The sequence below is a fragment of the Xenopus laevis genome, chromosome 2L (assembly GCF_017654675.1).
Source record: "Xenopus laevis strain J_2021 chromosome 2L, Xenopus_laevis_v10.1, whole genome shotgun sequence".
Taxonomy (NCBI): Eukaryota; Metazoa; Chordata; class Amphibia; order Anura; family Pipidae; genus Xenopus; species Xenopus laevis.
In genome coordinates, this window is record NC_054373.1 from 91,279,016 (window position 1) to 91,303,648 (window position 24,633).

At 39.9% G+C, this 24,633-nt stretch overlaps 1 protein-coding gene across 3 annotated transcripts in view; it reads left to right on the forward strand.

Moving 5' to 3' along the window:
* The first annotated feature begins 406 nt into the window (after positions 1–406).
* The window catches only part of nfyc.L (nuclear transcription factor Y subunit gamma L homeolog), a 41,415-nt gene continuing 17,188 nt past the window's right edge, over positions 407–24,633 (forward strand). Inside the window, exons 1-2 of one of the 3 annotated variants that reach the window (XM_018244671.2) lie at positions 407–616; positions 2,037–2,134. The gene's annotated coding sequence lies outside the window, so the exon portion shown is untranslated. 3 annotated transcript variants of the gene reach the window in all.

Sequence of the window (24,633 nt, forward strand, 5' to 3'; positions counted from 1 at the left end):
CTCTTTGAAAAACGTGCAACTCCTTACGCAAAATGATGAACTGGTTACTATAACTTCTGACCGAGTAAGCCTTACACATAAAGTAAAGGAATAGAGAACTCCACCATTCAGGAAACGTTGCATTCTATAAGTGAGCATCCACAAACTATACTAATATTACGAAATTTGGACAAAACACAGCTGAATCTGATGCTTCTAAACAAACGAGCGACTTCATTATCGACGACCTCCGCTTTTCCAGGCACTACAAACAGGAATTGACTACTATTAGTCTCTGATACTCTGGAAATGTATTGAAGAAACGCATAGGAAAAAAATCCCTTCTTCTCTTTCTCATTGGCCGCTTTTACAGGATTAGGTGTTGTGACGTTTAACTCTACGCATGCGCAATGTTAAACTATACGGTGGGCGGGAATTCCATACCCAGTGTCCGCCATCTTGTTTCGGTTCCCGCTAACCCCTCCCCCTCGTCTCCCGGAGCGCCCAGACCAGCTTTACGACTGTCTCATTGAGACGGGTTTGCTCCCCTGCTAACAATCATTCAACCGGTGGACCGTAGTGTGTTTTGGAAGCCGTAGGAAAAGCCGATCATTTGTACGTTGCACCGAGGCAGCCGGTGAGTGACGAGTTATCTCTTGGCGGGTGGGTTAAGGAAGTCGAAGGAACAATGAACAAGAACAATGCTCGGCAAGTAAAAGATTTCGGTGGCATGTACCGCTTCTGTTCCTTTCTCCCCGCCTCGGGCCTCGCTCATTGGTGGAGGCCGCGATGTGACCGGTGTGATTGGTCGGTGATGGCCGGAAACCAGGCTAAGGAGGAGGCGGGAGAGCTGAAGCACCGAACTAGGACATGGCACCGACTTTGCCTGTACCGAATGGCTAGAGCTGTGTTTTCGTTTTTATGTGGTGCCCTTTGTTCTTATCAAACGGCGCTCGGCTACATTCCTGCACTGTACTGATAGGGGAGGTGCCAGTGCGGCGTTGTTTGCGCTCAGTTCATGTATTTGTTATTGATTAGGTTATCCTTTTACTCATCTTCCCAAGAGCAGGGCTAATTGGCGCTATTAAAACTAATAACGTTTCGGGCTTTCTCTTTATTCCTATGTGTAATGTGCTTTTTACATTTTGCGGTAGTCTTGCTTGCAGCCATTGTTTCAAATGCTGTTGAAGGGGTAGTTCCTCAAATGGACACACAGCAATATGCAGAGAGTGATATTTTGAGACTCGGCCTTCATTTTTATTCATTATGGTTTTCGAATTCTTTAGCTTTTTGCTCAGTAAATCTCCATTTATGGGATTTCAGCACATCTGGTTGCTAGTGTCCGGTGTACCCTAGCAACCAGACATGATATGACAGGCTGGTATATAGTAGATGGCCTGCAGATAAAAACATTGACCAATTTGACAGCTTATGGCGCCATGATATCGATCGGGAAGGTTTGATTTTAACCCTACCGACTCATGGCGTATCATAATCCGATCGTTCGACCATACGGCCAAACGTTCGGATTACCCCCGATATAGCCATGCCGTTGGTGGCATATCGGTAAAAGATCCGCTCGTTTGGCAATGTCACCAAACGAGCTGATCTTTGAGTCTATGGCCAGTTTTACAGAACAGTATTGTATTTGTCCCTACCACATAGGGTTGCCACCTTTTCTGGAAAAAAATATCGGCTTTCCTATATATATTTATCTTTTTTCCCTATTAATAACATTGGGATCAACCATCATTTTTACCAGCCAGATGGCAACCTTACTACCACATCAGCTAGAGAGCATTTGAATTATTTCAACAAAATAACATGCTTAGGTTGAAATGGTGAGGGTTAGGAAAAAAACTTTTAGTATTGTTGTTGTTTTTTGTTGGTGGCAGGGTCACATTCACTACCAATAAAATTAGTCCGCATATATTACCATGACAAACTGAACCAATTGATTGGGTTAGTCACTTTGTGTGGTTGCATGTGGCACAAAGGTATGACTGTACCTATGGATAACTAATGCAATCATCTTGGTTGTACTATATTTCTTTCAGAGACCTTTTTTTATCAGGTCTGGTTATTGTGGCCAGTGATTTGGTGACGGTTTTCTTTGCACAACAATTTACAGCCATCAGTCAGTCCTCCTCCACCAATAAGTAACTATTTAAATCTGAATCTATTATGAACTAGGAATCTGTTTGGCATTGCTGAGATGGCAGACCATATTGTGCCATGCAGGGGCAACAATTTCACACTACATTGCTTTGCATGCAACATGACTGTTTCCTCAGGTACATGTAAAAACATTTTTATATAAAACAGTCCCTCTAGATGTCTATAGAGAGAGAGAGAACACACATTGCATTTTACAGAGTTAAAGGGTTGGTTCACCTTCAGATTAACTTTAAATATGTTCTAGAATGGCCTATTCTTAGCAACTTTCTAATTCGTTTTTATTGTTCAAAGTTTATTTGCCTTCCTCTTCTGACTCTTTCAAACTTTCCCTAACCCTTGCAGCAAAAAAACTATTGCTCTGCATGGCCATAATGTTATTCATACATTGTACTACTTTTCTTTCTATTTAGGCCATCCTCTATTCATATTCCTGTCTCTCTTTCAATCCACTGCCTGGTTGCTATGTTAAATTGGACCATAGCAATCATGCTGCTGCAGAAATTACTAAGTGGGAGCTGCGGAACAAAAAGCAAAAAAGTTCAAAAGCTGCAAATAAAAACATTTACACCAATTGCAAACCCTCACAATAGTACTCTACATTATAGTTAATTTAAAGGTAAGCAACCCATTTAAGGGTCAGACCACACAGGGCGTTTTGGGGAGATTTGGAAAACTAGGGGACTAATCGCCTAGTTTTTGCAGCGACCAATCTCCCCAAACGCCATCCCTGAATATGCGCTGGCTAAAATGAAAAAACGCTGGCGCTAATCACACGCGACAATTCGTTTTCCGAAGTCGCCCAAAATTTCCTTGTGAGGCAACTTCGGGCGATTTCGGAAAATGAACCGCTGCGTGTGATTAGCGGCGGCATCTTTTTTTTTTTTTCATTTTAGCCGGCGCAGGAACAGGGAAGGCATTTGGGGAGATTGGTTGCTGCAAAACGAGGCGGTTAGTTGGCTACCAAATCCCCCCCAAAATGCCCTGTGTGGACTTACCCTAAAGAGAACTTCAGTTTTTCTCCATATCTCTTTAGTTACTATCTGGTTATTTTACATAGCAAAAGCAACCGCTGCTTAATCTGTTCCTTATCGTGGACAGTACTAAAAATATAGCCTTTATGACTCAAGCTAAAAAATTTGACAGTTGTTGGAAAGGCACATTTCACAGACATTCTCACTCTTAACCTGTATACGTCTATTGCAGAATTCCCCAACCTTTATTACTTGTGAGCCACATTCAAATTTAAAAAGAGTTGGGGAGCAACACAAGTATGAAAAAGAACCTTGGGGTGCCAAATAAGGGCTGTGATTCGGTAATTGGTAGCCCCCTATGTGGACTGGTAGCCTACAAGAGGCTCTGTTTGGCACTATACTAAGTTTTTATGCAATTAAAACTTGCTTCCAAGCCTGGAACTCAAAAATAAGCACCTGCTTTAGGGTAAGGGTAGGGACACACTGGGCGATTTGGGGAGATTTAGTCGCCTGGCGACTAATCGCAGCGACTTTTCTCCCCGAATGCCTCCCCTCACTCTGCGCCTGGATAAAATGAAAAGTCGCCGGCGCTAATCACACACGGCGATTCGTTTTCCGAAATCACCCGAAGTTGCCTCACGAGGAAACTTCGGGCGACTTCGGAAAACAAATCGCCGCGTGTGATTAGCGCAGGCGATTTTTCATTTTATCCAGGCGCAGAGTGAGGGGAGGCATTCGGGGAAGATTGGTCGTGGAAAGTCGCGGCGATTAGTCGCCAGGCGACTAAATCTCCCCAAATCGCCCAGTGTGTCCCTACCCTAAGGACACACGAGGAGATTCAGGGAGATTTTTTCGCCTGGCTACTAATCTCCTTGTCTTTTGAGCAACTATCTCCCTGAACTGCCTCAGCGTTTTTTCCCATAGGCTACAATGAAAAGCATCACCGTGTGTGCATTAACGCAGGCAACTTTTCATTGTAGCCTATGGGGAAAAACGCTGAGGCAGTTCAGGGAGATAGTTGCTCAAAAGACAAGGAGATTAGTAGCCAGGCGACAAAATCTCCCTGAATCTCCTCGTGTGTCCTTACCCTAAGGACACTGAGAGCAACGTCCAAGGGTTTGGAGAGCAACATGTTGCTCATGAGCTACTGGTTGGGGATCACTGTTCTGTTGTATAGATTCTATGTTTGATCTTTTTAACGTATTATTTTGAACTAACAAAAGCAATAAAAAGGTGGTGCCCTTAGGGTAGGGACACACTGGGCGATTTGGGGAGATTTAGTCGCCTGGCGACTAATCGCAGCGACTTTTCTCCCCGAATGCTTCCCCTCTCTCTGCGCCTGGCTAAAATGAAAAATCGCCTGCGCTAATCACACGCAGCGATTCGTTTTCCAAAGTCGCCCGAAGTTGCCTCACGAGGAAACTTCGGGCGACTTCGGAAAACGAATCGCCGCGTGTGATTAGCGCAGGCGATTTTTCATTTTAGCCAGGCGCAGAGAGAGGGGAAGCATTCGGGGAAGATTGGTCGTGGAAAGTCGCGGCGATTAGTCGCCAGGCGACTAAATCTCCCTAAATCGCCCAGTGTGTCCCTACCCTTAGTACCTTTTTTGGCCGGGGACCAAAAAAGAGCCAGATTTTTTTTCCATGGACCGGAGGAGTCGGGGAGGTTTTGTCGGAGGGGGTCAGCGTCCAATTTGGGTGCGCCGGCGTCAAATTTGGCGCACCACGTTCATTGTTTCGACAGCCCAGTTCAGGACTGTCCGCGGCCAGGTGGTTGGGGACCCCTGCCTTAGTAGATCAAGATTACTGTTTCATTTTAGTTAAGAGCAATCCATGTCCTTGCCTGGCAAAGGAACTGGAACGACAAGCATCAATTTGCTCCATCTGTGCCTGTGTACATTTTGAATTTTGATCACTTGTTTAAAACTTGTCAGCCCCCCTCATCACCAATAGGGTGGTTCACAATAAAATTAACTTTTAGTGTTGACAATAGAATTCTATGATCGCTTTTTTATTATGTTGAATTATTTATATTTTTGTTCTGCAGCTCTTGGCTGGCAAGTTAGGCTTAATTATCCAAGAAACCAGACCACAATGTAGAAGTCAGAATAAAGGATGAACAGGAAATGTTCTGAAGTGAAAATAAAATAATAAATAAGAATAACCGTTAAATGTAAGCCTCATAGTCAGTGTTTTTATTTTTGGTTGCAATATTTTAAGTTGCATGATATACCGTATATACTTACATACACACGGTCCAGGTGTTTACACTCTAACGTTGCTTACTTCTGGGTGCACGGTCAATATGAATTATATGCGAATTGGAAAGGACCCGCACTCCAGTATTCTTTAAATAGTGATTTATTTCAACATGCTGTATCCAATGTTTCGGTCTTCATATTCACTTGCATCGGTATATATCAATAAAAAACACAGGTTAGCAAAAGCTGAAAGGACCTTCAACCCCTAAATAACTCATGTTCGTGGTATGAATAAGAGCAATATTAAATGTATTGACCATAAATGATCTTCTGACAGATGTTGCCATCCAGCTTTTATAGCTAGATTTGCAGTCCTAAACTCTTCATGTTTCCAGTGTAGAGTATTGTATGTGCATACCTCCCTACAGTGGTGTAAGTAGCAGAAGCTGGGCCCGGGTTCAAGATGGGCATCTTGAACACCCCCCTTTGAACCTCTGCTCAGATGGCCCTTTTAAAGAGGTTTCTCACCTTCAAGTTGACTTTTAGTATGATGTAGAGAGTGATATTCTGAGACAATTTGCAATTGTTCATTTTTTATTGTGTTTTTTTTTTAGTTATTTAGCTTTTTATTCAGTAGCTCTCCATTTTGCAGTTTCAGCAGTCTTGTTGCTAGGGTCCAAATTACCATAGCAGCCATGCATTGATTCAAATAAGAGAATGAAATATAAATAGGAGAGGTTTTGAATAGAAATATGGGTAATAAAAAGTTGCAATAACAATAAATGTTTAGCTTTACAAGCATGTGTTTTTAGATGGGGTCAGTGCCCCCCACTTGAAAGCTGTAAAGAGTCAGAAGAAGAAGGAGGCAAATAATTAAAAAAAAAAAAAAACAATAAAAACAATAAATAATGAAGACCAGTTGAAAAGATGCTTAGCATAAGCCATTCTTTAACATACTAAAGGTTAACTTAAAGGTGAACTACCCCTTTAAAAAAATGTTTAACAGTAGAAGTTACTAGGCTTCACAGCAAAGATTATATTTTTAGTGCCCCATATGTCTCCTGGGCTCCACTGCAGTCACTTGGTGTGCTTTCTCTATATTTACACTCTTGTTTTAAGAGCAATGGCTCAGGCCAGCCCCTGTGATTTGGGCAAAAATATTTTGTGTTTCTGGTAATTTTATTTTGTAAGCTTTTAATATAAATAAAATGCACAGAGCATGCTTATCTTGCATTGCATAAAATGATGGTTCTGAATGCTAAATAATGTTTTTTGGAAGATGTCCCAGAGTGCTGTGGGTGTTCTCTGTAGCCTATTTTGGTTAAATGAAGAGGTTCAATAATGCATATTGAATTAATAGTTATGTGTCTTAAAAGCAAAAGTCTCAACAGGGGAGGATGTGTTAACTTCTGGTTCATGCAATGAGCTGTATTGCTTCCTTGGCTAACTGTCATAGGATATTAGAATCTTGTGATAATCGAATACTGTTGGCATCCATGCATACTTTTTAGCACCTACTCTTTACAAGAACCGCAATTATGCACATAGGTTTGATGGTTTAGTGGCTAATGATAATAGATTATTTTTCCTTTCTGCATTAGTTATTCTCGAATAAATGTAATAAATATAATGCAATTTTTTCCAGCTTTGCTGTAAAAGCAGGGATTTTACTGCTTTGAATTATAGTTTTTATCATTAACTTCTTGAATTGATCTCTTCTTCAAATGTGGGCAGTTGGGCACTCCTATTAAGGGAACTGACCAAAGGAGGATAATGGTACATGGCACAGTTACAGGTGATTAATAACTCCGCAGGCAGGCGCCAAGCTTCTCCGCATTGTTTCCCATTTGGTAGCAGTTATCTAGTGTTGTGGGTGTAATCATTGGTCGGGGGATTATGAGTTGGTAACACAGACAGTCCTGATTCTGAGCGGGGATCTCCTGATCTGTTGAGTTCACACTCATAGAGCGATTAATTCTCATATATATGAATAGAGAGGGGATGCACACTCAATAAAGAAAATAATACTTAATAAACAAAGGTGTTCTTATATGTTGTTTTGGGTAACTGAATGTGGGGTTATCCTGGGGTTATTTGCACCTCTTATTCCTCAAAAAAGAGCTTTTTGCCATTGCCATAATACTTGTTCCTTCAATGGGTCATATTCTAGCCCAGATCTAAATAGGTTAACTGGTTGATCGCCTCACGTGTAAAGATTAATTAAACTGGCCAAAGTCCATAATGTCCAACTGGTTGGTTATATGGGGTGGACTTAAGAGGAAAATTAAACAATTAAATAATAGTGACTCTTTACCTTACTGCTGTTTAAAGAGGTTAATATTAATAATAATTGTCACATCTCCCAGGCATGCATGTACAGATATGGCTTCTGTTATCCGGAAACCCGTTATCCAGAAAGCTCTGAATTATGGAAAAGTCGTCTCCCATAGACTCATTTTATCCAAATGATCCACAATTTTAAAAAAGTTTCCTTTTTCTCTGTAATAATAAAACAGTACATTGTACTTGATCCCAACTAAGGTGTAAATGATAGTTGTCCACATACAAATATAGGTACTTGAGTTTGGCACTGTTTTGATGCTTACTGGACCTCGTTTACTCTTACTGGGTGCAGCATTTTGCACACATATTGCACAAAAATGTTGCCTATTAAAATGTCGTAATTGCTGGTGCAAAACTTTCGTAGCACCAGTGTGTTTATTGCACCTATTAAGGTGAATGACTGGCTTACATTGGTAAAAGGTAACTGTGTTTTGTTTGTTTTTCAACACATAAAACTATGCAATTGAGGGGTGTGAAAATAAACTCCTGTATCTTGCCATTGCACGTCCGTTGTGCTTCAGGTGTAAACTGCATACCATAGACTGTATAAGAACATTCAGCTTTTCGATTTTATTGAAACAGCCCTCCTTTTTCACACCTTGAGCTTAGTGTGTTTAATGTGCTCTTTGCCTAGAATAAGAGGAGTCGGAGCCATAGGTATTCAGGTTTTAGGAATTAAAGTAATGAAGAGAACAAATCACACAACGCTTAGGCCGTTAAGTGACAGACCTCAATCGTACAAAAGTTATTTCTGACAAATAGTGACAATCTCCCATTGATATTGTCAGATATACATGCAGAGATATTGTCGATAGACTATATAAATATTTTAACCTGTCCGATCAACTGAACGTTGCCATGGAACGAAAAGATGACGGGACACGGTGTCTATGGCCAGCTTTACTGATGCTTGATTACTTTGGATGTCTGCAGACAGGATTGTAAAAAGAACTATCAGGGTTTGCTTTTTTTTTTTTTACAATCCGCGCGTTTTTTGAAAATTAAAAGCTTTGCTGGTTTTAGGTGCCAAGCTTTTTATTTTTTTCCCAAAACCTGCTCGTGGGGGAAAAAACTGTTAATTTCTTCTAAAATCGGCAGCAAGTCAAAGCTATTGATTATAGAAAACATAAGATATTTTGAGACCAAGATTTTCTGTTCATAGAATTGCGCAAACATAGTTGTGCATTGACCCTTTACTTGCCAGTGACATAGGTACTATGTTGTCCGCATATGCTGCCAACAACGTAGTACCTACTTTTTTGGGTTTAAGGTTATGCTATAGGAAAAAATGCATTGCCTAGGAATGCATTCTTCCAGAAGCGCAACAAAGTACAGCTATGGGATCCGTTATCCAGAAAGCACCGAATTACAGGAATGCCATGTCCCATAGACTCCATTTTATTCAAATAATCCACATTTTTAAAAATGGTTTCCTCTTTCTCGATAATAATAAAACTGTACCCTGTATTTTATCCAAATTAAGATATAATTAATCCTTTTTGGAAGCAAAACCAGCCTATTGGGTTTATTTAATGTTTACATTATTTTCTAGTAGACTTAAGGTATGAAGATCTAAATTATGGAAAGATCTGTTTTATTCAGAAAACCCCAGGTCCTGAGCATTTTGGATAACCGGTCCTATACCTACATTACTTCTTATTTTGCAGTCATTTACGCGTTCACAGTGCATTTATGGTGCATCCATGTCATGCATGTAATGCACATACCCATGAGCCTTAGCAGTGTAATGTTTGCTTGTCAAAAAAAAATATCTGGTTTCAAAATAGAAAACCAGCCGAACCTGATATCATGTTTTTTTCTGTGTGGCTAGTGAAAAAATGTTCATCTCTGATGAGCATTGTGTATAGTATCCAACCACTGCATGTAATGTTTGTGTAAATGGAGTAAGCTCCATGCTATCTTGATCCCAGTACAGCAAGTGTATGTTCTGTTTGTCTCGCAACTAGACCACCCACCGTTTACATTACCAATTCTATTCCATGGCTTGGTACAAAAAGTGCCAGCTTTGTGCCACATACTGCTAATTGTATGTAGAATAGTGGCAGTGGCATATATTTTAGTTTCCTGCGACCTTAGATTAAGAGTGACCTTGCTGTGCCTGCCTGTTAGATTAACTGCTCACATTCCGATTTGCATTTTCTGGATCTAGCTGGATTTCCACTGCAACATAATTTAACATATTAAGACGAAATTAACATATTAAGTAACATATTTTAGTAAATGTTGCTATTCAAGTAGAAGCCTTTTATTGATCTAAAATACTTTTTTATTTTAATGCATTATCTGAGTTGGTTTCTGTAACCCCCTCAACACACACACAATATTATAACTATGAAACCTCATGTGAAACATGCCACACTACACTATACAACTTGGTTTTGCTTCTTTATATGTTGTCCAATAAAAGAAGCAAAGCCACCATTCCCTTTTCAACCTTTGCTGGTTAGGAACACTGTGTATTATGTGTACGTTCTCATGTGAAGGAACAACGTGCTTCTTGCTGTGTAAAGTATATTGTCTGTTCTTTAAAGTCACTCGGTCTGACCCCTGTTCTTCTCAAGGTAACTTTAAACAGGAAGTGTAACGGGAGGTGAATGACAAGAGCCTTTGCCAATAGCCGCATTACAGTATCCTCAAATAACAAAGCCCAGCCAATAGGCAGGCACAGGAGGATGGGCTTGGTGTCATGTAGCAAGCTAGATTGAATGCCTTTGACTGTTAAAGTGGAAGGAGGCTGCAGGATTTTTCATTGGAGACTTGGGAGTTTTTCCCTTAGACAGGGGTCAGCTGAAAGACAAAGAAAAATGGCGAGTCGTTTGCAAGGAGAACAGCCCCTGGTTGCTTGGGCTTTGCCCTGGATCTTCTACAGCCTTTCCCTTGCATATTCTCATGCCTTTGTCCTTTCTTCTCCTTTTTTTCCCCTCTTTCCCGTGAGGGGGGAGGAAAGTGAAAGTGGAGCTGAAAGGGAAAATAGCAGTGCTTGTGCTTTTACATAGCCTGGTGTGATTTGACTTTCTCAACAAAATTGTGGTCTGTCTGGTAAGTACCATTTCCCCTTCTTTTGTGTGTATTAAAGTATTAAGCCTTTCCAGCTTCACTGTGGAGTTTAAGTTTGTACAGTCTAAGAAAATGGCCCCCTTTACATTCCTAACATACCTTCTTCTGCACCTCTTTCACTGAGTGTGGGTTTTGCCAGTCCTTGAATAAGCATGCCTTTTCCCCACTTTAACATACACGTTGATAAGAACTCTCTTAAAGTCCAGCTAATATTTTGGAAAGGAAATTTGCTATACTAAAGCAGCTGCTTTTCGGTTACATTAAGTACAGGGTGAGACGAACAAAGGAGTGTGTATCTAAATGTGTGTAATGTGTGCAGATGCAGAACCTTTAACCCTTTTCAGAATGCTGTTACGGTGTGTTATGCTGCATTAGTGGAAGCAGTGTATTCATAAAAGTGAAATAGAGCTTCTCTGGATAACATAAGGCCTTTTTATTCAAAGTTATTTTGTGTTATCCTGGCACAATTGCCCATTAATGTTAATTGTTATGTCTACTGCATTTAGTTGACATGCACATTTTGTTTTGCCTTGTGTTCATTTTTTTTTTTTATTTACATTCTTTTCTTTCAACAAACCCTTGTACAAACCTGCATTTCAAGCTCACTTTGTCCCAGATGTTAAGACATTAAAATGCAATGTATTCCATTCATGCATTGTGTTGCTTATGCAGGTAAACTATTCAGTTGCTAAACATAGGCTTTAATTATTTAAACAAACATGCACCTATGAATGACAACAAAAGACAGCCAGTGACCCTGTACATTTTTGTCATTGAACAGATGCAGACATGGAATACTTAAACCTGGTGTAGTTGCAAATATAGGTATGAAGGTCATTGGAATGTTAGTGGTGCTGCAATACATTCCAGTCCAAAACTAGGAATGCTCTGCAGGCCAGAAGCACAGTACTGGAGGTAGCATGGGCAAGTTTTTTCCTCAGTCCTTGCCTAATTCATATAGAGATTCCAGTGCTATGTTCGATTTTCCCTTTTTTAATCCAGCATTCTAGCTCTGTTAATGCTGCCAGAGCCAGGCCTTTAGCCAGCATGACCTTGAAATGCTGCTGCTAGAAGTTTGGAAAATGAAGGACAAAGTTTGTTTGTACAGGTTTGAAAGTGAATAAAAAACTTTATAGAATAAAACTTAGCAGTTTCCAAACAGTGACAGCTTAGAACTGTGTCTATGTGAACAAGTAAAACCTGACCTGATGGACAGTAAGAGGAAGACGGTGCCTGTAATATCAACAAATGCTTTTTTGATTCCACTTTGAATTGGGGCTGTTGGTTACATTTTAAAGGGGATGTCCAACTAAAAACTTTGCGCATAATCAAAGAAAGTATAGTTGTAAGCACCTTTCCAATATACATTTAACGTTTTTGATTATTAACATTATTTATAATTGCAGTTGAAAGCTGCATTTGTGTGTGGCTTTTTGTTCTGACTTGTACTAGGGTAGCAGAAGTTGTTTCTCCTCAACAGAAACCATGTTGCATATAATATAAACAGACAAATACTGCTTTCAGTAGCAATTGTGTTTAAAAACGCTGTAAATAAATAATTTTATTTCATTGTGCAAAATACAGTGTTAGAATGGAGTTTCCCATTAATTGATAATAAAATAGAGAGCAAAAGGAAAATATCCTGTATAATAAAATCAGAATAGTTATTTGGAGGAGGATTGTTGATTGGCTACAGTTAGAAATGTCCCTCCATTACTGTCATGCCCTCTTTAATGTCTTATTTTGAAATGATACCAAATTTCTCTATGTAGTTAGATGTTGGAAGTGTGGATGGGGTGGGACCAAGGGCAAAGTTCAGCCCAAATCTTCCAGCTCAGAAAATGTAATTTTAGTAGTACTGTCCACATTTGGGCATATAGTGGGTATGGGGAGTTATGGCCATACACTTGAAGATCCACTTGTTTGCAAGGTTCTTTCCCCAATATGGCCACATCTAGGGCCCAACGATTGGTTCACAACAAAGGTGATATGGGAGGTCGGAGCAAGGACTGCATCAACAAGCCAATGGTATCCTTCCTCTGTTCCATCGATGTCTGGCCAATTTTTAGCCAGATATCGGTTGGGGAAGCCCATTGGGGGACCCCATACACTGACCAATCAGGTGCTGACTCAGCAGCTTTCATCAGCTTGTGTATTACCACCTTTATCCTCCAACCCAACTATGTCCCAGTCACACATGGGTGTTTATTTGCTTCTTAAGGTGCCCATACACTGAGAGATCCGCTCGTTTGGCAATGTCGCCAAACGAGCGGATCTCCCTCCGATATGCCCACCTTGAGGTGGGCAATATCGGGCTTATCCGATCGTGGGCCCTAACGGGTGGTCGGATCGCGGGACCGCATCAATGAATAGATGCGGCCGCAATCCGACGGGATTTTCTGTCCCATCCGATCGTGATCTGGCCGACTTTCGGCCAGATCTCGATCGGTGAAGCCCGTCGGGGGGCCCCATACACGAGCCAATAAGCTGCCGACACGGTCTGTCGGCAGCTTTTATCGGCCCGTGTATGGCCATCTTTACAGGGGCATGTTACAAACACAGGTATCTAATGTTGTCTGTGTGGCCCTAACCTTGGATGGAAGCCCTTTTCCTTGAGAAAATGTTGTTCTTTGTACACTGTTCTCTTGCAAATTAATTACTCCATATTTATTTGTAACGTTACCAGTGCTAAGGTTTTAGCCACCAAAACAAAGACAGTGCATAGGTTTTAACTGTATTAAAGGGAGGGTTCCCCTTGAAGGGGGTTTCCACCTCTTTGCAAGGTCCTTCCAAAGTGGTAGTACTTTAAAATAAATTGTTTTCCATATGCTACACTTTAAAGTAAGTACAAGCTTCTTCAATAACGAACCTGTTCCTACCAATCCTGTGGATTCGACTTTCACCACTGCAGATGGGGGTCGCAGATGATATGAAGTGGGGAGAAGTACTCTGGCTGTCCATAAAACTGCAGTGGTTCTGTGGACATGCCCAGGGTTCTTGTAATTCATTTGTCTACAATTAATCCTTTTGAGACAATATGATTAATTTTAGGCAAGGAAAGACTTGTAATGGGAACATGTTTTCCTTAGCAAAGTCCTACAAAAAGGTGGACAACTCCTTTAAAGGTAACTTCATGCATGGCAGCATAGTGTCACGTTAGTTATTACTACTGCGTTGGATCCTGATCCAGCATGGGTCTCTCTTTGTGTGGGTTTTCTCTCATACTTTAAAAAACTTACAAGCAGGTTAATGAGCTCTAGATGAAACCAACTCTAGTGCATGTGATGGTGACTTCAGATTGTCAGCTCTGTTGGGACACAGACTGATGTGAAAGGGTAACACTCTGTGAAGCCAACCAGTTAATCAGGTATTTAAGTTCTGTATAAACTGTCTGCAAACCATATGTATGTGCCTATGCCTAGTGAGTGAGGGTCAGCAGAGACAGTTTCTTGAAAATAGTGCAGCAATTGTCTTAAATGCATCATTTGCTAGTTGCTCTGGGAACACCCAAGTTCTGATGTAAAGTGTCAAATCCTGGGCAGCCTTGGAGAGATGATTGACTGTCCGTGCTTTCCTATTTGTAGCCCATATATCCAGTGTTCGTGTTAGGGTTTCATAGGCCTAGGTTGCACAGTGTGGCCTTGTATCAACAGCTCACTGGTTGCTTGTATTACTAAACGATTGTGTAATTGAATGTATAGGGCAGGACCTGAAGATTAGCAAGAACTTACAGTACCTGACCTAGTGCTTTGGTGGTCTAAGACTTGTCTGAAGGAAGGGGAATTTACAAATAAGAGGTGCACAGGCTGTAAGGAAAACACCCTTACCCTTTTCTTTCTTGATGTTCTGAAACAGTAGTTGCCCACACTGAGTGGCAAAGTGGATGCTTAACCCTTGTATTAAGTGTCCAGAAAGTTTTGTAAGTCATGTCTGCCCTCCTCATTATACAAGATAGATAGCCACATGCAAACTCTCCCACAACCCATGTTGAGGTTGTACTCCTCCTTTTGTAGTGCTAGTCTTATTAAATGTTCTATCAAAGTTCATTAACGCTTCCAAGGAACCAAGGAAGTAATAAGCTAGTAAAAATATAGCAACATATTTAGCAAAATGTTTTTTGAGTTAAAGCACACTGGCACCAAAGGTTAAGAACCTTGTTCAATACTCCATATATGTCGCGTTTCCACATTTACAATCTTATTAGGTGACCACCCTCTTCTCCGTTAATCTGTTTCTAAATCTTGGAATTTACTAAAACTGTATCATTCGCACTGAAAATAATCAAATCAGATTTAAGAACTATGAAGGAGGATATAGGTGAAGCAATTCTGTTTCTAAGAACAATACTTAAGTTAATTTTGCATTATATTTAACAGCTATTCTACAGCTATATGCCAGGTTCAATTAATGTAGTTGAGTTGTTGTAAAGTAAAAATGTAGTAAAGTCGTTGTTTTAGGTTTTCCAATTGTTTTTCGTTTATGTGGTTTAACTTTGATTTTGGTTTAGAATTACCAAAAGATATGCTTTATGTTTTTGAGCTTTGACAGTGATAAAATACCTTGTATGTTGTCTACTTCATTTCTTTCAATCAACATGGAAAATACATTGGTATATTAAAGAATCTGTTTTACCAAAAAATTTGTGTTTTAAAGTAATTAACATATAGTATACTGTTAGCATGTACTGTTAAAAGCTGTGTGTTTGCTTCCGAAAGACTACTATAGTTTATATAAACAAGCTGCTGTGTAACCATGGGGGCAGCCATTCAAACTGGGGAAAAACAAAAAAACAGAAAAAGCACAGGTTACATAGCACATAATCTCTGTCCAATACATGTTTTATCTGTTATGTGCTATGCAACCTGTTTATATAAACTATAGTATTCTTTCTGAAGCAAACACCATTTTTACCAGTGTAGAGCAACTACATTATATTTAAATCGCTTTGTTACACTTTCAGTTTTTGGCGTTCCTTTAAAAACAGAGGAGTCGGAGGTACCATAAACTGAGGAGTAGGAGTCGAAGGATTTACATACCGACAAAATATTTTGGCACTTCATGTTAATTTTAACTTTAGCAGACCAAATGCATGGCATATTGCCTACTCTTATCTGGCTAGTAGTGTATATATTACTCACTGGGCAACTATAGATGTTTTGTTACAATATGGTATGTTAGTAGTGATGGGCGAATTTATTCGCCAGGCGCGAATTCCCGCAAATTCGCAGCCTGCAAATAAATTCGCAAAACCGCTGCGAAAATTCGGCAGCGTCCCAAAAAATTTATTTTACATACATACAGATTATATACACAAAATCAACCAATAACCATAAAGTTATCTCCTCTTCATGGAAAAATAATTTTTGATTCCTGTTGAGAAGTTTATTCCATGATTGTTTTGAAAACATGGTTTTGTTATGAAGGTGTATAAATATAGCTTTAGGTGGCTTATGCCATCTTCCCTCTCCTAATATTATTGAACAGTGCATGTACATTAAGCTAGTGAACCAAAACATGCTCAATTGTCCTACATTGGTAACCCTTATAGGGTTAAAAAAATGTAATGGTTTTGATATCTGTGATTAAAAGCATCATTTTAAGATACAGCATGGCTTGAGATTTTACTATTTATCAGTCTCTGGCGCATATTTCCTGCTACTTCTTACTGATTTTAGGAATCGTGTGTTTAGATTTCAAAAGCACCTTTGAAAACACAAACATAAATGTAAACAAGTCCTGTGTTTCTATGCTAAATTCCAGGTATTCGTATATATTGCACAGAGCGAATGTTAGCTGGTACTTGTTGCAGGTGAGCAATAGATTTTATTGTTTCATTTAAGTCCAGTATGATGAGTTTGGAGTAGCAGCTGCTAATCTCCCTGTGTTGGCTGTCCACTATATACTTATAGCCCACTTGTAGTAGTGATGTGCAGGTCAGGAAAAACTCAACCTGCACAAAAGTTGGCCATAGACTACGATTTTCCCTCCGACAAGCCCAACTTGGGTGAGTGATATTGTGGTAATGAGATTGTTTTCAATGAAGGAGATGCGAAAAGTTGGAGCAAGGACCGCATCAATGACCAATGCAGTCCTCGATCCGACAGAAAAATCAAGCCCATCGGAGGGCCCCAAACACACGCAGATTAGCCACAAAACAGTCTAAAGGACCTGAATCCGCAGCCCGTTTATGGCCACCTTAACCTGCAAGATGGTGTCATTGTAGGACCAGCATTTGATCTGTACCTGCGTCTTCTGTATGGTACTTCTGTGCACTCCTCTGCTTCCAAGACACATAATCTTCGGGCAATGTAATTCTTCTACAACACACCTGCAGTTCACCAATCCTGCAATTGGGGGTGCGTTCCTTCCGTTGACCCGGCCGGGTCCCTTAGCAACAAATGTGTAGAAAACGGATCCACAGACACGCTGGTTAATGCAGTCGAGGAGTGTCCCCTTTTATTCAGCCACCAAACATTCAACGTTTCGGGGGGGGGGGGAACACCCACCCTTCATCAGGATCCTGATCCTGATGAAGGGTGGGTGTTCCCCCCCGAAACATTGAATGTTTGGTGGCTGAATAAAAGGGGACACTCTCCGACTGCATTAACTAGCGTGTGTGCGGATCCGTTTTCTACACATAATCTTCGGGGGCAATGGAGTATCGTTCTCTGACCCACGACCTAACCCCACCTTCAGTGGTTGGCCAAATTTCAACCCAAGCCCACCCAAACGGGGTTCAACCCACTCATTACAAACTTGTAGCTTCTTGTCGCCCACTGTTTTCATGTACACACCTTTCTGCAATGCATTTCCTGAAACAAAAGGTTTGAAATGACTTGCAAGAAATGAATGACGTTTTTAAAAACAACACCTAACACACTACCACAAACACAACAAGCATGTGCCATGTTGGAACCCTAAATGCGCTATTGTCACTTGTATGTATGTCCTTAATAGTCATCTAAAACTAAGCATTAATGCAATGTGCAGCTTTATTACCCTGATAGGTGATAGTCCTCCCAGTAGTGTGACTGACAGCCAATCGTGTTGGCATGGCACACAAGTAAAAAAAGTGAATGTAATCTTTATTATTGATTATGTAGCCGAGTATAACATTTTGTATAGTGAAAACAAAACGCATTCCAAGCAGCATTTATTAATATACATTGATTTTCAATATCATTATCGTTAATGGGATTGCTATTGAAAACCGTATGTCTGTCCTTTGTTATATCATGCACTGATGGTTCTGACTACCATTGAAAAATTGTTGCAGAGATCGGAATTTGTAGGAAATTTCTACTATTGTAGATCACAGGCTCTACTTACATTCTGGTTTAGATCTACCTCATGTTGGCAAATCAGAGGCCCAATGACAGCATTCATTCATGTGTTTCAGCTGGTTAGCTTGTGTAACCAAATCATACGCAGACTGATCGGCCAATCCTATACAAATCTTTATTTTGACGCAGTGTTATCCCTTGTAATAAGGACAGCATTTGTTTAACTTAATGTTGATACATTTCTTGTCTAGAAATGCTACAATAGCTGATTTAGTAGATACATTTATCAGATGATTTTCAGAAATCTTTGTGTTGAAGGTTCTTGATCAAGGGAAAATCGGTAACCTTGTTGGAATCAAGAAGGATTTTATGGTTTATTTTTGGTCTCTAAAGGGCTTCATTACATTTCTGTGTGAAGATTACATTTCTTTGTGAAGATGCATTTCGCGTACTCTCAAACCCTTCGGGCAGAGATTAACGTGGAGATTGGTCACCCGGCGACAAATTGCCTCTTCTTTGGGCGACTAATCTCCCCGAACTGCCTTCCCGCCGGATAGAATGTAAATCGCTGGCGGGTTGGCACTCTGAGCCTTCTCGTTTTCCGAAGTTGCGCAAAGTTTCCACAACTTCGGGGGACTTCGGAAAACTAAGCGCTCATCGTGCTATCCAGCCGGTGATTTAGATCCTTGGGTGGGGGGGTGTGGAGATTAGTCACCCGAAGAAGAGGTGGTTTGTCGCCTGGCGATTAAATCTTCACGTATTTCTCTGCCCTTACTGTTTAGTTAATGCATAAGCAGCACTCAATGTAAAACTTGTTATTGCCAGGCAATCGTGTTATTTCATTCTTTTGATAATCTGAACAGTGTTTTGGAGGTATTAAGTGATGTTTAATTTTTGCTCCTTAAATAGTAAAAACAGTGTGGATAACCAGATACACTAATATCCATATGCATATGCATTACTTTATTTAGAAGTAGGCTGAAAATACACTGCACATTATTTTCTGACATTCTTAACAGAACAGGTAAGGGATCTGTTATCCAGCACTCTCGGAACCTGAGGTTTTCCGGATAAGGAATACTTCTGCAATTTCGATCTCTATTTCTTAAGTCTATTAAAAATTGATTTAAACATTATGGGGCATATTTAAAAAAACTTCGAACTTTGAATTCAAAAAGACCAACTGCATGGTGGTCGAAGTAGCGCTACTTCGATCTACTTCGATTCAAAGGTTTTTTTACTTCGACCTTTGATCTCTCAAACTCCCCCAATTGCCTCCATACAGGTTCTAGGAGGTCCCCCATAGGCTAAAACATCACTTCGGAAGCTTTTAGGTGGCGAATGGTCGAAGCTTTAAAGAGACAGTACTTCAAAAAAATTCGACATTCGAATCAAAGTTGGACTATTCCCTAGTCAAAGTACACAAAAAATAGCATGAAATTCGAAGTTTTTCAATTTGAAACTTCACTTCGACCTTTGATAAATCTGCCCCTAACCGTGTCATTACTAAAAGGAAATAATTTCTAAAAAAAAATTCAACTTATTTGATTATAATGGAGTCTATGGGATACCGCCACTCTGTAATACCAAGCTTTCTGCATAATTGGCTTCCTTGAAAAATGGATCCTTTACCTGTACTAGCCCAAAACAACCACAACCCTTTATCAGTGTAGATCTGTGCCTCCAAATAAGCCCACAGTAGGTCCTCATCTTTTTTCTGCTGATTCACTGCACATGCTCTGTGCTGCTGTTGCTTACTAAGCTTAGGTATTGACTCACAATATACAGTATATATATATATATATATATATATATATATATATATATAGAATACAAAAATCATTATACAAGTCTGATTAGTAATTAACAAAGATTCTCTCTACATTGAGAAATTTGTTTTCTGTTTTAATTGCACAATCTGTAAAGCTGGCCATAGACGCATGGATTTTAGCCTCATATCTGGCCAACCATCGTACATCGCAATCTTCCAAATCAGATGATGTCCTGGCCATGACAGCAATTGTATGAACGTTAGTCCGACAAATAGTAGTGACAGTCACCCATGGATATCGTCAGATAGGCAATACATGCAGAGATATTGTTAGCCGACAGAAATCTTATAACTTGACCGATCGACTAAACGAATGATTGCCATTGTACAAAAAATGTTGGAACAATCAACGCACGGCCCGAAAATCTACTAAACAAATTTTTGTGTGACTTTATCTATCTGTTGGTTTCGATAACATTTTCTACATGATGCATTTGTTGAATTGTATGGTGTGGATACAACCTCTATAGGAAATGAGCTGGCAACCAAGAATGGAACTAATCACAATCAGTCAGAATAGACCTGTAATACTGTAGAAACATCAGTGTCCACAAGGGTGTTGGTTAAGCATTAACCATCTGCATTTTACATTGCTTTTCAATGGAAAAGCACAACCCAGACCCTGAGAAAATGCTTGCGGCACATAAATATTTCTATCTAATGAAATGTATTCAAGATTAATATTTATTTTATGCAGAAATAGTACTGTGGTAATTTAAATAGTTGTAGTCAGCAGTTGATCTCTTTTAATTCTTTTTAATAATGCAGAATTTTATCAGAGAGGATGGAGTGGCTGCTGGGGAATCATAGCAGAAGCAGCGGGTAAGGGTTAGTACACCATAAAGTTTAGTATTTGGATGGGCAAGAAACCATAAGGGGTGGGATTTAGGGGACACTTAGCAGTCGCCTGGACAGAGGTGGAGGAGGGCAAAATAATGGAAAAGGCTGGCTGGGAGAGTGCAAAGTGCAACCAGTGCAAATGAATTGGATCTTAGGTAACCAGGTGGTACACAAAATCTAGTATTTTGGTCTTAAGCACAATGATTGGACCAGGTTATATGCCTATATAGGGCTGCGGATGGCTATCTTTTCAGAAAGTAGCAAGAGCGTAAAAGGAGGGTCAGAGATTCAGAGGTGGCATAGGCCAGAGTCTCATACATGCCAGATACAGAATACTGAATAGTTTTTTAGACACAGGTTTACGTGTAGATCTACAATTAAGTATATTTTGACCCTATAAGGACCAGTAACACCAATAATTTTTATATAAAAATTCCATTCCAAATGCTAAAATAATAGCCATACCCTAATACATTGATATAAATTTTTTCAAAAAATGTCAAAATAGCCTTTCTCCATGACTCTCTGTAAAATGGCAAAAAGGAGACCAGTTCCCACATCGTGCTCGCTCCCGACGTGTTCCTCCACACAGAACCGGAAGTGAGGAACAGGAAGTCGGAACACAGTGTGCAGATGCAGTCACCTGTTGCCTAGCAACCCGCTCGTTGAGGACGGGTCTCAGCGCAAGTACTTAGATTAGCCCCCACTGGAGCTGCCCCTCATGTCAGTCTGAAGTAGCGCTATTGGGACCGGGGTTTCTTGGTAATTTTGAGGAACACTACCCACTAGTTAAAGCGGACAGTGAGCCACCAATTGTCCAGTATAACCCAACTAGCACAGACAGCGGGCGCACTGGACTTACCATGGCGGCAAGCTGCGCTGTATCACCTCAATGCTAGAGTCCACATTCCAGAACATGGAATGTTATGTTTCTTTTCCCTGACGAAGGTTCTAGTACAGAACCGAAACGTCGAACTAAATAAACCGCAACTTTGATTATTCTTTTGTTGTTTTGGCTGTAAAATTCCTCGGAGTGCTGTCTTGTGCTATATATATATATATGTGTGTGTGTATGTATGTATGTATGTATGTATGTATGTATATATATATATAAATGTATGTATGTATGTAGTGTTGCACTCTCTGCATTATCTGTAGCCTATACATTGTCTCAACAATGATTTAATGAATCTCCCTGCTCCATGACATGTGAAATGTTACACTGTTTATGTACAGTATGCCATATATTGTGTGCTGTGTTGAAATAATCTCAGCTGACCTTGGCACTGACATCTAGCGGTTTCTGTCCCCATGTAAAGAAATATAAATATCTATAAATTTATAGTGTTCTATAAGTATAATGGTATATATGTAGCTCTATTCCAACTTGTTTTGTGGTGAAAACAAGGTTAAGTAATGGGGGGGGGGGCTGAATTTCTCTTGACATAGTTTAGATTTTGGAATCCAGCGCACACGGTGTGGAAGCAAATATAGCTGCACGTCATCTATGATTCATGGCACTAATACACTTGCCATATGTTAGGAGCTGTTTAAAGGTTTTGTGAATGCTTTAAAGAGAACTTGCTGATATTTTTAGAATGTGCCCGATACATGGTATCCACCGTATTCATGTTGGTGCTAGGCCAGACATTGTGGTAAACACAGATAGTATTTCTCCAGTTTAACAGTTGTGGTAGTCTCCGAATCATTGGGTTGCATCAGAGCACAAAGCAGTGTTTCATGTTGTGTAATCTGTGAGCTGCAAGTGAACAGTAAGGCTTTTCAGCAATCCTGACTATCCATTGCGTTTGTAGTATGGTTAAAAGTAGAATAGTTCAGGACTTATCTGCTGGATCCAATCTACCTGCTTGTTTAGGGAAGGGAACATTTTTTTCTCCAGTAGACTGCAGTAATTTAAATTTACTTGTATTAATCAAATTCTTGAGCTCATAAACTGAATCCTAGGCTTTAATCTAGGCCACCTGAAAATATTAAAGGGGAACTCCACCCAGATCTTGTTTTTGCAAAATTGTCAATAGTTTTAAAGTTACAGGTCAGGAGCGGTTATCCGTAAACCAGTTATCCAGAAAGATCCGAATTACTGGAAGGCCGTCTCCCATGGACTCAATTTAAATCAATTAACGTTTTGAAAATGATTTCCTTTTTCTCTGTAATAATAAAACGGTGCCTTGTACTTGAAGGTAACTAATATAGTTAATCCTATTGGTGCCAAAACAATCCTATTGCATATTATTTATATTTAAAGGATTTCTTAGCAGAAGGTAAGGCTACTCAAATTATAGAAAGAACCCTTATTTGAAAACTACAGTCCCCAAGCATACTGGATAACCTGTCCCATACGTGTATTTGTATTGATAGCTAAAAGCCGTATTTGTTTCTGTACTCTAGGTATTCTCTTGTTTCTGTACTCTAGGTATTCTCTATTGGTTTGGGACATTTGTCGCCCGGCAATAAATCGCCTCTTCGGGGAGACTAATCTCCCCGAAGTGCCTTCCCGCCGGCTAAAATGAAAATCGCCGGTAGGATGGCACACAGAGTGTTTCGTTTTCCAATGTCGCACAAAGTTTCCGTTTAAGACACCTTCAGGCGACTTTGGAAAACGAAGCGCTCTGAGTGTCATCCTGCCTGTGATTTACATTCTAGCCAGCGGGAAGTTGGTTCAGGGAGATTAGTCTCCCCGAAGAAGAGATTTGTCGCTGGGTGACTAATCTCCCCGAATCGCAGCGTGTCTCTGCCCTAAAGGTCTTTACCTTTAAGTTTACATTTAGTATGATGTAGGATGCTGTTCTGAAAATTTGCAATTGGTCTTCATTATTTATTTGGCTTTTTATTAAACAGGTCTCTAGTTTGGAATTTCAGCAGCTATCTGATAGCCAGGCAGTGATTGAAAGAGTGACTGAAATAGGAATAGAAGAGGGCCTAAATAGAATAAAAGTAACAATAACAATAAAATTGTAGCCTCACAGATCAATAGTTTTTTTTTTTTTTTCATTTTGCTGCTGGGGTCAGTGACCCCCATTTGCAAGCGGAAGCAAGTCCGAATATAATGGCAAATATTTCAGAAACTATTTAAAAAAAATAAAGACCACCTGAATCGTTTCTAAGAATAGGCTTTTTTTATAACATACTAAAAATTAGCCTGTAGATGAACCCCCTCTCTTAGACGATGTTTTAAAGTTGGTCAAAGTCTGTTGCGGTCAGCTAACTCCCGCCACATTGTTTCAGGAGTCTAAACCAATAGTACATCTAGTACAATGAGCATCTAGAAATGTTTTCAATAGCAATTACATTTACAAATATCTTAAAAAAAACACTTGGGATTTTTAATTAAAATGTATTGAAAAGTTGCTTAAAATTCTATTTTCTTCCATTATCCAAATAAGTGCCCCCTTTACTAAACCCTGATGTAATGTGCAGCAAAACCATTTAATCGTTAAGTCTTCTGTTTTCCTGTTTAAAATACAGGGAGATCATTTTCCCCAGAAGTTGGTACTACGTAGTTGTGCCTGTTTTGCCATTTCTGCGCATTTCCATAAAATCGTCACACATCCTTTCTATTGCAGAATTTACACAGCCATACAATTATCTTAGATTGTTCTGTGTGAATACAGTGTCTTAGAACAAAAAGCGCTAAAGGCAGGAGGCATGATCAGAAGTACCTAGGAGACACGTTAGCTTTATGGCTGGGGCTAAAAGGGGGGAGGGGGGCTCTAACTGCTCTCCTTTAAATACAGTAATGGTAAAAAGAACTATCAGCATAATAAAGGGATGGTAACCAGATAACAGCTCCCTGGTATCTATAAGAACAATAGTAAAAATCCATGTCCCACTGCAGTTACATTGAGTAGGAGAAACAACAGCCTGTCAGAAAGCAGTTCTATAATGTAGCGAACTGTCTCTTTCTGAAAG